The sequence below is a fragment of the Callithrix jacchus genome, chromosome 8 (assembly GCF_049354715.1).
Source record: "Callithrix jacchus isolate 240 chromosome 8, calJac240_pri, whole genome shotgun sequence".
Taxonomy (NCBI): Eukaryota; Metazoa; Chordata; class Mammalia; order Primates; family Cebidae; genus Callithrix; species Callithrix jacchus.
Genome location: NC_133509.1, coordinates 10,293,676 through 10,308,047, shown reverse-complemented (window position 1 = coordinate 10,308,047; position 14,372 = coordinate 10,293,676). Strand labels below are relative to the sequence as shown.

Here is a 14,372-nt window from a genome sequence, read left to right as displayed (position 1 = left end):
AAGTGCTATGATCTCAGGTGTGAGCCACTGTGTGGCTAGAACTTGTTATCTCATGACTCTCTCTAATTTCCAGTTTTCTGCTTATAAAGTCTTGCTAGGGTATGGAGGGGAAGGGCCTATGACTCTTTACACTATCTCTCAGTAAGCCCTCTCTGCTGTGTCTCAGTCCTCTCTTCCAAATGTGGGAGTATTTATCACCTACTGACTTCAGCTAAAATTCAGAGACAACTGGCAAGCATTCATCCAGCACCCTGTTTTCCATATACATACATGTACATAAATACATAAAGTAACATGAGATCGTTTAGTGAAGGTGGTTTCCTAACAGGCTTCTCTTAATATTTTATTGAGAGAGCATTTCCCCATACCATTAAATGTTCTTGAAAAGAATGGTTTTTTAATGACTGCTTGTGATATCATTGTGTTGATCCACTATAATGGATTTTAGTATTTACTGTTGGACATTTAAGTTATTTCCTTCTTTTGAGATGGGGGTCTCAAAAATTTCCAATTTTTTTAAGTGACACGATTCAGAATATCTTCAATGATAAAATGATTACAGATTCCTGGAATTTTTTTCTTAGGTTAATTTTCTAGAATTAGAATTTCCTTATTGAAGAGTATGAACTCTTTTGTTGTTGTTGTTGTCTCTTTTTTGAAATGGACTTTCACTCTCGTTGCCCAGGCTGGAGTGCAATGGTGCAATTTTGCCTCACTGTGACCTCCGCTTCCCTGGTTCAAGCCATTCTCCTGCCTCAGCCTCCTAAGTAGCTGGGATTACAGGTGCCCACCACCATGCCTGGCCAATTTTTATTTTTTTAGTAGAGACAGGGTTTCTCCATGTTGGTCAGGTTGGTCTCGAACTCCCGACCTCAGGTGATCTGCCCGCCTTGGCCTCCCAAAGTGCTGGAATTACAGGTGTGAGCCACCATGCCTAGCCAAGTATTAACTCTTTTAAGGCCCTTATTACATACTATCATCAGTCATTTTCCAGAAAAGCAGCCCCTAGTGACTTCTATGAGTCGTGCTTAAAGGTATATACCTCAATGCCTCCTTGCCAGCAGTGAGTAGGTTATTTCACTTTAAATATTTGCCAACTTGGGCTGGGTGTGGTGGCTCATGCTTGTAATGTCATCACTCTGGGAAGCCAAAGTGGGTGGATCACTTGAGGACAGAAGTGTGAGACTAGCCTGGCCAACGTGGCAAAACCCCATCTCTACTAAGAATACAAAAATTAGCCAGGCATGGTGGTGCAGAGGCTGTGGTGACGAGCCGAGATCGCATCACTGCACTCCAGCTCGGAGACACAGTGAGGCTCTGTCTAAAAAAAAAAAAAAAAAAAATCGCTGCGGCTGCTTTAGGGTAAGTAGCATGGACAGAGATAGTGGGATGTAGCAGAATTCAGAAAATTATGAGAAGCCTTCTCTGCTTAGCCCTGGCCGTAAGGAGATGTTCGTCGTGCCTAAGCAACATCCCCTCTGCAACACAGCTCGCTTACCTAGAGGAGAAAGGGCTGGATGCAGATACTCACAATGCTCTTTGACCCTTTTTGTTGTGGTGTGTTGGTCGTTTCCTTCTTTTCCGTCAGCCTCAAGCCCGCCTCTTTCTATGGTGTCTGCTGGCGCTAGAGCTCCTGGAGGGCCAGTTTCCTCTCGGGTTCGGTGAATGGGAGGTATCGGTGGGGGCTGGAAAATGGAAGAAAGGGAGAAGGGATTTTCTTCCTGTTACATGCACCTTTCAGATCCCCTGCTTCAAGGCCAGGCGTGGTGGCTCACTCACACCTGTAATCCCAGCACTTTGGAAGGCCAAGGCAGGCAGATCACCTGAGGTCAGGAGATCGAGACCAGCCTGGTCAACGGGCGAAACCATGTCCTTACTAAAAATACAAAAATTAGCTGAGCATGGTGGTGCATGCCTGTAGTCCCAGCTACTCAGGAGGCTGAGGCAAGAGAGGCGCTTGAACCCAGGAGGTGGAGGTTGCGGTGAGCCAAGATGAAGCCATTGCGCTCCAGCCTGAGTGACAAAAGGAGACTCTGTCTCAAAAAAAAAAAAAAAAAAAAATTCCTGCTTCAGCCTGTAGCTTCCTTAGGTACTCCCAAGACCAGCCCCTTCAAATCCCTCCGCAGAGGTTGCAAGGCAAGCACCAACCTGGGGGGCTGCCTCCACACTCCTAGGTTCTCGTGACCCAAGCTTTAATGCTTTGCTCCAGCACAAGGGTGGTAGCTACCTCCAGCAGTCATGAACATCAGCGTTACCTGGGCATTCCTTTTTGCCCTCTCAGCCCTCCAACATCTGTGTAACCATTTCTCTACTTTTTTTTTTTTTTTTGAGACAGAGTCTCACTCTGTCACCCAGGCTGGAGTGTAGTGGCACGATCTCGGCTCACTGCAACCTCTGCCTCCCAGGTTCAAGCTTTTCTCCTCAGCCTCCCGAGTAGCTGGAATAACAGGCGCCCACCAACTACGCCCAGCTAATTTTTTTGCATTTTTAGTAGAGACAGGGTTTCACCATGTCGGCCAGGCTGGTCTTGAATGCCTAACCTCCTGATTCACCCACCTTGGCCTCCCAAAGTGCTGGGATTACAGGCCTGAGCCACTGCGCCCGGCCTACCATTCTCTACATTATTTTTTCCTGTTTATATTACCTAGCATAGCTTTTGCTTTCCTGACTGGACCTTGACTGAACAAATTGGCTAGAGTTTTTTCTTACTTAATTTGGAATTTAAAAAAAAAAAAAAACAGACAATGGGGTATTAAGGAAGTTAGTCAATTAGCTATCATATCTTTTGCCATTATTTATTTATTTTTTTTGAGACGTAGTCTTCCTCTATCACCAGGGCTGGAATGCAGTGGCATGATCTCAGCTCACTGCAGCCTCAACCTCCCGGGCTCAGGCAGTCCTCCCACCTTAGCCTCCAAGTAGCTGGGATTACAGGCGCGTGCCACCCCACCTGGCTAATATTTGCATTTCATGTAGAGATGGGATTTTGCTGTGTTGCCCAGGCTGGTCTTGAACTCCTGGCCTCATGGGATCCACACCCTCTTGGCCTCCCAAAGTGCTGGGATAACAATTGTGAGCCACGGCACCTGGCCTATCATGATTTCTATTAGTTTGATGTTTGCCTTTGTTTGTTTATATGTTTATGCTTCAGAAAATTTTCAAATTGTTTTGTTTTGTTTTATTTTTTGAGACAGAGTCTCACTCTTGTCGCCCAGGCTGGAGTACAATGGTGCAATCTTGGCTCACTACAACTTCCACCTCCTGGGTTCAAGCAATTCTCCTGCCTCAGCCTCCCAAGTAGCTGGGATTACAGATGCCGGCCACCACGCCTAACTAAATTTTTGTATTTTTTTTTTTTTTTTGAGACGGAGTTTTGCTCTTGTTACCCAGGCTGGAGTGCAATGGCGTGATCTTGGCTCACCGCAACTTCCGCCTCCTGGGTTCAGGCAATTCTGCCTCAGCCTCCCGAGTAGCTGGGATTACAGGTACGCACCACCATGCCCAGCTAATTTTTTGTATTTTTAGTAGAGACGGGGTTTCACCATGTTGACTAGGATGGTCTCGATCTCTTGACCTCGTGATCCACCCGCCTCGGCCTCCCAAAGTGCTGGGATTACAGGTGTGAGCCACTGTGCCCACCTTCTTCTTCTTCTTTTTAAAGGAAATACCCATGGTAATGAAATGAAGGGCACACATAAAGGGTCAAACGTCTGTTTTCATCACTCTTTGGGAATTGTGCCACTGCCTCCTTCTCCTCAAGAATTAATATTATTTGCTTTTATTTTCTGAAATCACAATCGACCTCAATTTCAGGTAACACTATTTGTGTTTTGTTTGGTATAATCATGAGGAAATTTGGAGTGGCATGTAAGAGATCTATTTAGAAAAACTTTGTTCCTTCAAGCACTAATGTACATGTGCACATACACATTCCAACAGCATAGGTACAAGAGAAGGTCCCCTTCAAACTTGCATTGGATTTTGTGAATTAGAAATGAACTTGGGGTCTGGACATGGTGGCTTATGCCTATAATCCCAGCACTCTGGGAGGCCGAGGTGAGCGGATCACCTGAGGTCAAGAGTTCAAGACCAGCCTGGCCAACATAGCGAAAACCCATCTCTACTAAAAATACAAAAATTAGCCAGGCATGGTGGTAGCCACCTGTAATCCCAGCTACTCAGGAGGCTGAGGCATGAGAATTGGGTGAACCTGGGAGGCGGAAGTTGCAGTGAGCCAAGATTAAGATCGTGCTACTGCACTCCTGCCTGGGTGACAGAGTGAGACTCCATCTCAAAAAGAAAAAAAGAAAAGAAAAAACAAATGAACCTTGACCAGGCACAGTGGCTCACACCTGTAATCCCAACACTTTGGGAGGCCAAGGTGGATGGATCCTTTGAGCCCTAGAGTTTGAGGACAGCCTAGGCAACATAGTGAGACCACTGTCTCTACAAAATTTTAAAAATCAGTCAGATGTGGTGGCACGCACCTGCAGTCCCAGCTACTTGGGAGGCTGAAGTGGAAGGATCACTTGAGCCTGGGAGATCAAGGCTGCAGTGAGCAGAGATCATGCCACTGCACTCTAGCCTGGGTGACAAGAGCAAAACCTGTCTCAAAAATAAAATGAAATAAAATAAAAAATAAATACATTGTAGACTTTTCTGAATTATATTATTTTTGACTATTTGTTCTTAAGGATGAAGCATCAAAAAGCTGGAAATCTCTGTGTGTGTATGTTTGTGTGATCAAGAGAGAAAAAGAAGGAGAAATAAATTTTTGTTTTGTTTTGTTTTTGAGACGGAGCCTCACTCTGTCGCCCAGGATGGAGTGCAGTGGTGCAATCTCAGCTCACTGCAACCTCCACCTTCTAGGTTCAGGCGATTCTCTTGCCTCAGCCTCCCGAGTAACTGGACTACAGGCGCATGCCACCACGACTGGCTAATTTTTTGTATTTTTAGTAGAGACAGGATTTCACCGTGTTAGCCAGGATGGTCTCGATCTCCTGACCTCATGATCTGCCCACCTTGGCCTCCCAGAGTGCTGGGATTACACGCATGAGCTGCTGCGCCCAGCCCAAGAGAAAGAACATTTAAGGGTATTGATTAAAAGTCTTCCAAGTAGTTTAACAAGGCAGAGATCCCACTGCTTATTTAGGTGACCTTCAATTGTTACTTTTTCATGTCTTTTCCTCTGGGCAAGTTTATCCTGAGAAGAAACCTCCAGTCTCCTGCTTAATGGGTACATATTATGAATAATAAGGTTACCTATACCTTAGGGGTTAAGCTAGGAAGAAATTGGGGGGGGGACTGGAAACATAGGAATATCACAAAATGGGAAAATCATTTGAGAAAAATTTGATGTTTGATATCTCAAGAAAGCATTAAAGTACTACTATGTGGAAAAAAAATCTGTGCTCACAATCGGTAAGTTTGCTGCACAAAGGCCTCTGGATACTTGAGGTATCACTGTATTAATAAGTATTAATAGGGGTATGTGTTTGAAGTATACATTGAGCATGTATCTTTAATGCACCCTTTTCAGTTCAGCCATCTTTGTCTTTGGCCACTGTAATGCAATCCCTAGCACCTACAGGCTGACAGTGTACATGGTACAGAACTGTGTTTGTGTGTGTATCGTGGTGAGGGAGTGGGCAGGGGTGGTGGTGGTAGTGGAGAGTGGAGCCTTTGGGAAACATTTCCATTCATAGGTTTCATGGGTCCCCTTCCCTGCAACTGACAGGATTTCGTGCTGATGAGGATCATTTCAGTGGTCTCTTTGACCTCTACAAAGCTCTGCATTGTTCTTTCTAACCAGGGATCAAAAGTGTGGAAAACTTTTGCCTTGAAATGTTTTTATTCCAGCAAGAAGACTCAGTTTTAAACACAAAATATATTTGTTTTAGCTCTGTGCTTCCAAACTTCCAAAGAGAAGACCTTTTCGAAATGTGCTGGATTCTCCGTGCGTTTGTGTATATTAATTCCCACCCTTTGCAAAGTATTTTGTCGTGGCATAAACATCGTTTTAAAACAGGAAGTTAGCTCTTAGGCATTAGTCTGAAATCAAGTGCTTCAGAAAAAACGAAACCGGCTTCAGCCAGAGAAGAATTTAACATGACAAAAGTCACAGCAGGAAATTAAGTGACTCTGGCTTGGCCTCTCCATTCACAGCTTTTGGGCATGTTCATTCATTTTGTCCATCTCTTAAATACCTACTTTATGCATGGCCTCATTTAACACTCTAGTGCCCACCAGTCAAATGAGCTACTCAGTCAGACTGCAAGGACTCTGATAATACATAGGCTTCTCATGAACAAAGCTGGGGAGAAGAGGCATTATTTTCACTGCTATATAAATATTTCGTTGTGTGAATGAAACACGATTCACTTACTCATTCTCCTAATGATAGACAACATTTTGGGTTGTTTCCAGCTCTTTTCTATTACAGACAATGCAGCAACGAACCATCTTGCACAACCCTGTGGTGTACATGTATGAGTTTCACTAAGGCAGCAGTCTTCAAAGTGTGATCCAGGGACCTACAGGGATCCCCAATGCCCTTTCAGAGGGTGCACACAAGCAAAACTTTTTTTTTTTTTTTTTTTTTTTTGAGATGGAGTCTCACTGTGTCGTCCAGACTGGAGTACAGTGGCATAATCTGGGCTTACTGCAACCCCTGCCTCCCGGGTTCAAGTGGTTCTCCTTCCTCAGCCTCCTGAGTAGCTGGGACTAGAGGCACACGCCACCATGCCCAGCTAAGTTTTGTATTTTTAGTAGAGACCAGGTTTCACCATGTTGGCCAGGCTGGTTTCAAGCTCCTGGCCTCAGGTGATCTACCCGCCTTGGCCTCCCAAAGTGCTGGGATCAGAGGCATGATTTACCATGCCTGGCCGCAAAATTATTTTCATAATAGTTTTCACTCCCATCCTGTCGGGGTATGCTGTGGAGTTTTCTGGAGGCTTCATGACACATCCACAATTATCTGAAAAGGCTATTAAGATACTCCCACCTCTTCTAATTACATATCTGTGTGTGGCTGAAATTTTCTCATATACATCAACCAAAACAACATATTGCAACACTTGAATACAAATCGAGATTCTAGCTATCTTCTAGTAAGCCTGACAATAAAACAGATCGTAAAATATGCCTCTCATCTCCCTAAATTTTAACATAGAATTTTTTTCATAAAATATGTTAACATCCATTGATTTCATTTGTTATTTTAAAGCTGATTAATATTTTAACTTTTTCAGTTTTAATTTCTAATACTGTAAATATAAATAGAAAAGCTTTTTTATATTTATATAAACAAAAACAAAAGCTTTTTGGCATCCTTGATAATTATTTTTTTGGAGACAGGGTCTCGTTCTGTCGTCCAGGCTGGAGTACAGTGACACAATCATGGCTCACTGCAGTCTCGACCTCCTGGACTCAAGCGATCCTCCCAAAGTGCTGGAATTGCAGGCATGAGCCACTGTGCCCATTCTGATAATTTTTTTGGGGGACAGAGTTTTGCTCTTGTTGCTGGAGTGCAATGGTGTGATCTTGGCTCACCGCAACTTTTGCCTCCCAGGTTCAAGTGATTCTCCTGCCTCAGCCTCCCAAGTATCTGGGATTACAGGCATGTACCACCACACCTGGCTAATTTTGTATTTTCAGTAGAGATGGGGTTCTCCATGCTGGTCAGGCTGTTCTTAAACTCCTGACCCCAGGTGATCCACCCGCCTCAGCCTCCCAAAGTGCTGGGATTACAGGCGTGAGCCACCATGCCCAGCCCCATCCTGATAATTTTTAAGGGCATAAGAGTCCTAAAACTAAAAAGTAAGACAAGTGGTGTCCTAGGGTATATACGCAGGAGTTGTGATGTAGGTACATATTCATCTTTAAATGGTTAATCTAATAATCACTGATGGTTAAGTTCAGTTTGGTATCATTTACACAGAGCCCCCCAAACCAGCACAACTCAGCTTTATACAGCTCAGAAATGCCTATTTGCTAAAACTGAAAAAAAAAAAAAAAATAGAAGGCAAGGTTAAGCTCAAAATGTAGGATAGTGTTTACTTCTCAGGGAGAGGCAGGGGGATGGAGGGAGAAGGGACAGATTGGATTGGTTCTTAGGTACAGTGTTTATTACTGTGCTTTTTAACTTACAGATCTGCGCATTTTTCCTTTATGTGTGTTAAATATTACATACTTTTAAAATGTAATATTAATAATACGGTTTCTTTATTATTGAAATAAAGAAATTAAAAATAATAAAGAAACAGTTTCTGCACTCAAGAGGCTCCCTGTCTGCCGATTTTGAGTGGAAATCACACTCCTCTTTCCTGAGTTTCAGCTCATTGAGAAACTGACCAGGAATCAGTTCAGCTGAAAGTTGAGGCTCCATTATCTGCAAAGCTGGATTAGAGAATGTGGAGGGCAGTGATTTTCTCCTCCTTGACTACCTGATCCAGTTGGTCCTGTGCAAACCAGGGAGTCCCCTGCTGACCTCTCCCCAGGTGGCAGGATCTGTCTGGTGGAGGAGGGGACCGAAAGTTATACAGGCTTTAGGGGATGATGCCTGTGATTTTAGAACCCAGATCGATCCTCGTCCAAGGGTAATGGCTTTTGCTGACCCTTCTGGGCCTCAGTTTCCCTTCCATAAAAAGGGAATAGCATCTTACAGTTGTGTCATGAGAAGTCATTGTGTATCCTAGGGCAGGGGTTGGCTTTCCTGTTTCCCTTCAAGTGCAAGGTCAGGCTACACCCCTAGGATGACTGTACCCACCTCTCTGGGTTTGGCTGTTCTCAGCCACTTTCAGGGCAGAGATCTATCCAGAGAGGGCAATACCATGACCCTGCCACAGGCGACACAGCTCATTCCACATCGTTAATTCTCCCACGTTTCCAATGCTTACATTTTATCTCCTCACTGGGAAACTGTAGGGGAACTCCCCTCCCTCCCTCCCCTTCCTTCCTCCATTTATGCTGGGTCACCCCCAGGCTTCCCTCAGAGACTCCCACTCTGGGACTTGATTCAAGGCCAGTCACTTACCCCAGGCAGCAGCTATGAGAGATCAGGTGGACCCTCCAAGCAACGAGCTAGGAGAAACACCCACAAACCACCAAAGTGGGCTCTTGCACTGTGCCCTCCTCCTCTCAGACACGGACAACGGTGGGCTCAGCTGAGCTGCATTTAAGAGGCTGATGGCCCTCATCTGCAAGCCTGGTTTAGAACCTACCCATTCAACTTGGTTTTGATTCTATTCAATTATATTTAATTCCTCTCAACAATGAAGTGTCAGGTGCTGGGCAAGGCCAGTATGTTTAAACCTCTGAGGCTCACCTCCCCAGAAACCAACTTTGTCAGTGACAATTCCAGAAGTGGAGTCTAATTCGAAGGTATTTAACTGGGACAAGGAATAGAAGGAGACGGACCTGCAGGCCAGGTGGAAACTGACCAGGAGTCAGATCACCTGAAAGTCCAGGCTCTATTATCTGCAAGGCTGGATTAGAGACTGAGGAATCGAGTTCTCTGCTCCTCCCACTGAGGCCTCCAAGCCTCACCAGGGAGGTGGGGGATTCACATCAAACAGGCCAAGGCCACAGAGAGCTGGTCGCCCCTCAGTGTAGTTTGGAAACCTGTGTGTACTGCGGAGTGGAAGCGGAAAACCAAGGGGAAAACGAGCACATCATGAGGGGAAACAGTTAAAGCCCCTTCAGTATCCTCCCTATTGGAAAATTCCAATTCTGGCATTTCACTTCATTTTTTTTTTTTTTTTTTGAGACAGAGTTTCACTCTTGTTGCCCAGGTTGCCCATTGCAATTCCCCTTATTGCCCAGTGTGCTGGCACCATCTTGGCTCACTGCAACCTCCACCTCCCAGGTTCAAGTGATTATCCTGCCTCAACCTCCCAAGTAGCTAGTATTACAGGCATGCACCAACACACCCAGCTAATTTTTGTATTTTTAATAGATCCAAGGGCTCACCATGTGGTCAGGCTGGTCTTGAACTCCTTACCTCAGGTGATATGCCCTCTTCAGCCTCCCAAGGTGCTGGGATTACAGGCTTGAGCCACCGCGCTGGCCTCCAGTTCGTTTTTAATACATTGAAAAATATGTCCGTCTATTTTGAGGGAGCAAGTCTGATCACAAGACAGTAGGGAGAGGTATCAAGGTGAGCCAGTGAGAATGAAACAAGTTACGCTAACTAGTACATTGCACTAACTAGTACATTGCAGAAGAAACTGTAAATGTCAGCCAGACCTCTAACACGACAAAACAAGATCAGGACAAAAAAAATCAGCAGATTTGAAGAATGTTTACATTCTTGCAACCACAAATGGAAAGTGAGCTCAGAGCCCAGTAGGAGTTTAACAAAATAAAGTTCAAAGTGGAGGCTGCTCTGTGCATATTCTACCCCCTGGTTGCCCTGGCAATGAAACATCTGCCTGACAGTAATGAAATCATATTGGGAAGAAACCCACAAGTGCAAGAGAGCGTCTGTGCCTGCAGACTTGCTGTTGATGCCGCGTCTGCCTGCAGCCACTACTGTTTTACTCACCGACAAGGTACCTAGCCGGAAACCCCAGGTACCCAGGCCTGGGAGGTCTCAGGAGCCTCACCTCCTGGAGGTCTGCTCCAGAGGCTTGGCCTCAGAGACCTGCACTCAGGAGGAGGGGTCAGAGAGAGTACAACCTGGAGTCCGATCCTTGGCTAGCTAATTAATTCTTGAGCATGTTGTGGAGATATCGTGGAGAAGGCAAAATGAGTAGGATGAGATCCCTGCCCTCGAGGGGCAGAGAAGGTAGAGGTGCGTATGCATAATTAGTTGTGATAGAAAGCCAACTTGAGAGAGCAAACAGAGTCCCACAGAAACTCTTTTCCTCTTTGTTATTCTTTTTCTTTTTTTTTTTTTGAGAGAGTCTCACTCTGTTGCCCAGACTTGAGTGCAATGGCGCGATCTCAGCTCACTGCAAACTCTGCCTCCTAGGCTCAAGTGATTCTCCTGCCTCAGCCTCCCCAGCGGCTGGGATTACAGGCATGCCCCACCACATCCGGCTAATTTTTGTATTTTTAATAGAGACCTGGTTCCACCATGTTGACCAGGCTGGTCTTGAACTCCTGACCTCAAGTGATCCACCCGCCTCAGCCCCACAAAGTACTGGGATTACAGACAGCAATCGCACCCAGCCTTCTTTTTCTTACATAGGTCATGTTTTTATGGAAAGGAACTTAACAAGGATGAAAATAAGCAAAAGGAAAAAATTAAAATCACTCCAAATCCCATCAACCAGAGAGAACCACTATTAACATGTTAACATTACCATTAAAGGCGTATCTTTTCAAACTTTTTCTTATGCAAATAGATGCACACGTTAAAATACACATTTGTTCTGTCTATATAAACATTTTTTCTGAAACAGGATTATACTATGTATAGGATTTTACCTTTTGGCATCCAAAAATACACCGTATGTTCAAGGAAAACGAATATACAACTGACCTTAAAATAATTTAGCCAACGAAGGTGGATAGATGACAGGTTGCTGTCCTTTCCCTCAGTCGAGTGAGGGGGTCCCGATGGCGACAAGCATTATGGTGAGCAGAGCCCACGCTGGGGTTGGATCCTGCTTGGGAAATGTCAAGGGCACGCAGGCTGGCTGGTAGCTGATGGACAGGATAAAGGGCAGAAGCTGTGCCGGGATCAGCCATCACTCCCGGGGTTGTCACAGCCCAGGATTCACCAGCATTTCCCAAGGACCACAGGCCCAGAGAAACAAGTTGCTCGCTGATGTCGTCAGCGTAAAGGTTAGAGCAGACGGGAGCTCGCATTTCGTTTTGATGCTAATGAGGGCCCACTGGGAAACGGAGGAGGGAGATGATCCTGTTAGAGCCAGGCGGTGGGAGATGAGTCTCACTGTGTGTGAGGCACCTGGAAGGAGGGGAGACAGGAGACTAGGAAATCAGTTCAGAGGCTCTTATCAAAGTATGAAGAGAAACATTCCCTCCTTCCACGGGAGTTACCGAATCTGGGCTCACGTCCCACCTTTCCCACTGATGAACTGGAATCAGTGTCTTCACTTTCCTGAGCCTTAACAGCTCTCCAGTAACATGGGCGTAAAAACAACCGCAACGAGGGATGAAAATGCTTTGCAACTTGACAGAAGTGGTGGTTTGACATTATGAATGTACTAAACGCCACTGGATTTTACTCTTTAAAATGGTTGAGACTGTTATGTGAATTCCTCCTTAGTTAAAAAACAGAATAACCCGTAGGGTTGTTGTGAGGATTAAGTGAACCTGGTGGGTTTGTTTGAATAGTCACTCTTTTCTTTTCTTTTTCTTTCTTTTTTTTTTTTGAGACGGAGTCTCGTGCTGTCACCCAGTCTGGAGTGCAGTGGTGCTGTCTGTGCTCACTGCAACCTCCCCCTCCTGGGTTTAAGAGATTCTCCTGCCCCATTCTCCAGAATAGCTGGGACTACAGGCATATGCCACCACGCCCAGCTAATTTTTTAATATTTTTAGTAGAGACGGAGTTTCATCATGTTGGCCAGGTTGGTTTTGAACTCCTGACCTCATGATCCACCTGCCTTGGCCTCCCAAAGCACTCGGATTACAGGTGTAAGCCACTATGACTAGACCTACCTTTTTTTTTTTCTGAGACAAGCTCTAGCTGTGTTGCCCAGGCTGGAGTACAGCAACACCATCTAGGCTCACTGCAACCTCTGCCTCCTGGGTTCTAGTGATTCTCCTGCCTCAGCCTCCCAAATAGCTGGGATTACAGATGCACACCACCGTGCCTGGCTAATCTTTGTATGTTTAGCAGAGATGGGGTTTCACCTTGTTGGCCAGGTTGGTCTCTAATTCCTGACCTCACGTGATCAGTCCGCCTTGGCCTCCCAAATTTCTGGGATTACAGGTGTGAGCCAGTGCAACCAGTCTGAATAATCACTCTTATGTGAGCAAACATGAAACTACCTTACCATCTGGCTGGCCACAGCCTCATCCCAGTGCTGGTGAGGAGAGGGAGGGCCAGGTCTCTACCCGCTTCAGTCAGGAGTCCGCTGAAGAGGCAGTATCCCCATGGGTGTTGTACAAAGTGCCCTAGAGCAGCATTCAACCTGGCTCCCACCATGGAGGACACCAGAGGGGGCAGCTTACATCTGTGCTGGTGTTGGTGTGGGCAGGGGGATTGATTAGCCATCCCTTCCTCCAGAGCTCCTTCAGGGCTGGCTCAGCCAAGTGACCACCCAGGCTGCCTGAAGGTTCTTGCCTTCCCAGACCCCCAGCACCCAGCTCATGCCTTTGCTTTCTTTCGAGGGTCCCTTCCCATATCCTCCCTGTTGTTGGTCTTCCAGCTGCGGAGGGAGAAGCTGTTCTGCTGAATTCCAATCCAGAACTTGCTTTCTCACTCACCGCTAGTTAAGAGATGCAGGTAAATCTCCTCCCATTCTGGCCTCAAGCTCAATATGTCATTCATTCCAGGCTGACATTTTCTTTCACTGGCTCAATGAGGACAGATGACATCTGTCATTGATGGCTCCTCCCTCATCTGTCCCTGGTCTGCCATGGTTATTACATGATGAACTCTAGGAAAATAGTCTTTGAGGAAAAATGGATGGCAGAGAGAGAAGAAAAAGAGACCTTCTTAACATTTGTCCCCAAGCCAGGCCCTGTCAGGTAAAAGCACACCCAGCAGCTCCTTGCTTGCCAGCACTTCAGACCTCTGGCTGTTCTCGGGGGAGCTGTTGCAGGAAGACAGTTGTAAAAACATTAGGGCTTTTCAGACTGCAGTGGAAAAGGAAAAGGCCAAGAGGCCTGTCTCAAGCCCCCTGCCCTCCTCCTAGTGAAAGCTAAACGTGCCCGTGATGCTGAAATGGCACCGTGGAAGAAATGGCAGTGACGTTGCCTTCCTCGTTTCTGTGTGAAGAGCTTCTATTCACACTTTTGGGAAGTTTTGCCCATCCCCCACAAGGAGATGATAGGACTCCCTCCTTTGTGCTCTTCAAGGGGTTGTGCCAAGGCTCCATGCAATGTCAGGTGTGGGCAGGCAGAATGCTTAGCACAGGGCCCTTCCTCTCTCCCCTGTGGAAACATTCCCATGAGGGTCACTGGACATTGTGTGGGCATGTGAGCTGACACTCTAAGCTATGAAACACCATGTTAAAAATAATACTTATCTGGCTGTGTGTAGTCAGTTGCTTGTACCTATACTGAGCTGTGAGCTCTTTGAAAACGAGGATACTTTATTTAAAAAAAAAAAAAAAAGAGGCCGGACACAGTGGCTCATGCCTGGAATCCCAATACTTTGGGAGGCCGAGGCAGGCAGATCACAAGGTCAACAGATCAAGACCATCCTGGCCAACATGGTGAAACCCCGTCTCTACTGA

The 14,372-nt window shown here is 45.9% G+C and overlaps 1 long non-coding RNA gene across 2 annotated transcripts in view; it reads right to left on the bottom strand.

Annotated features, from left to right (window-relative positions):
- Positions 1–1,440: 1,440 nt before the first annotated feature.
- The window catches only part of LOC118144779 (uncharacterized), a 66,006-nt gene continuing 53,074 nt past the window's right edge, over positions 1,441–14,372 (bottom strand). Inside the window, exons 5-7 of one of the 2 annotated variants that reach the window (XR_013520696.1) lie at positions 11,486–11,914; positions 9,970–10,124; positions 1,441–1,685 (exon numbers count right to left, since the gene is read on the bottom strand). This is a non-coding gene — a long non-coding RNA (uncharacterized LOC118144779). The remainder of the gene's footprint in view (positions 1,686–9,969; positions 10,125–11,485; positions 11,915–14,372) is intronic. The other variant, XR_008474154.2, reaches the window with a different exon arrangement.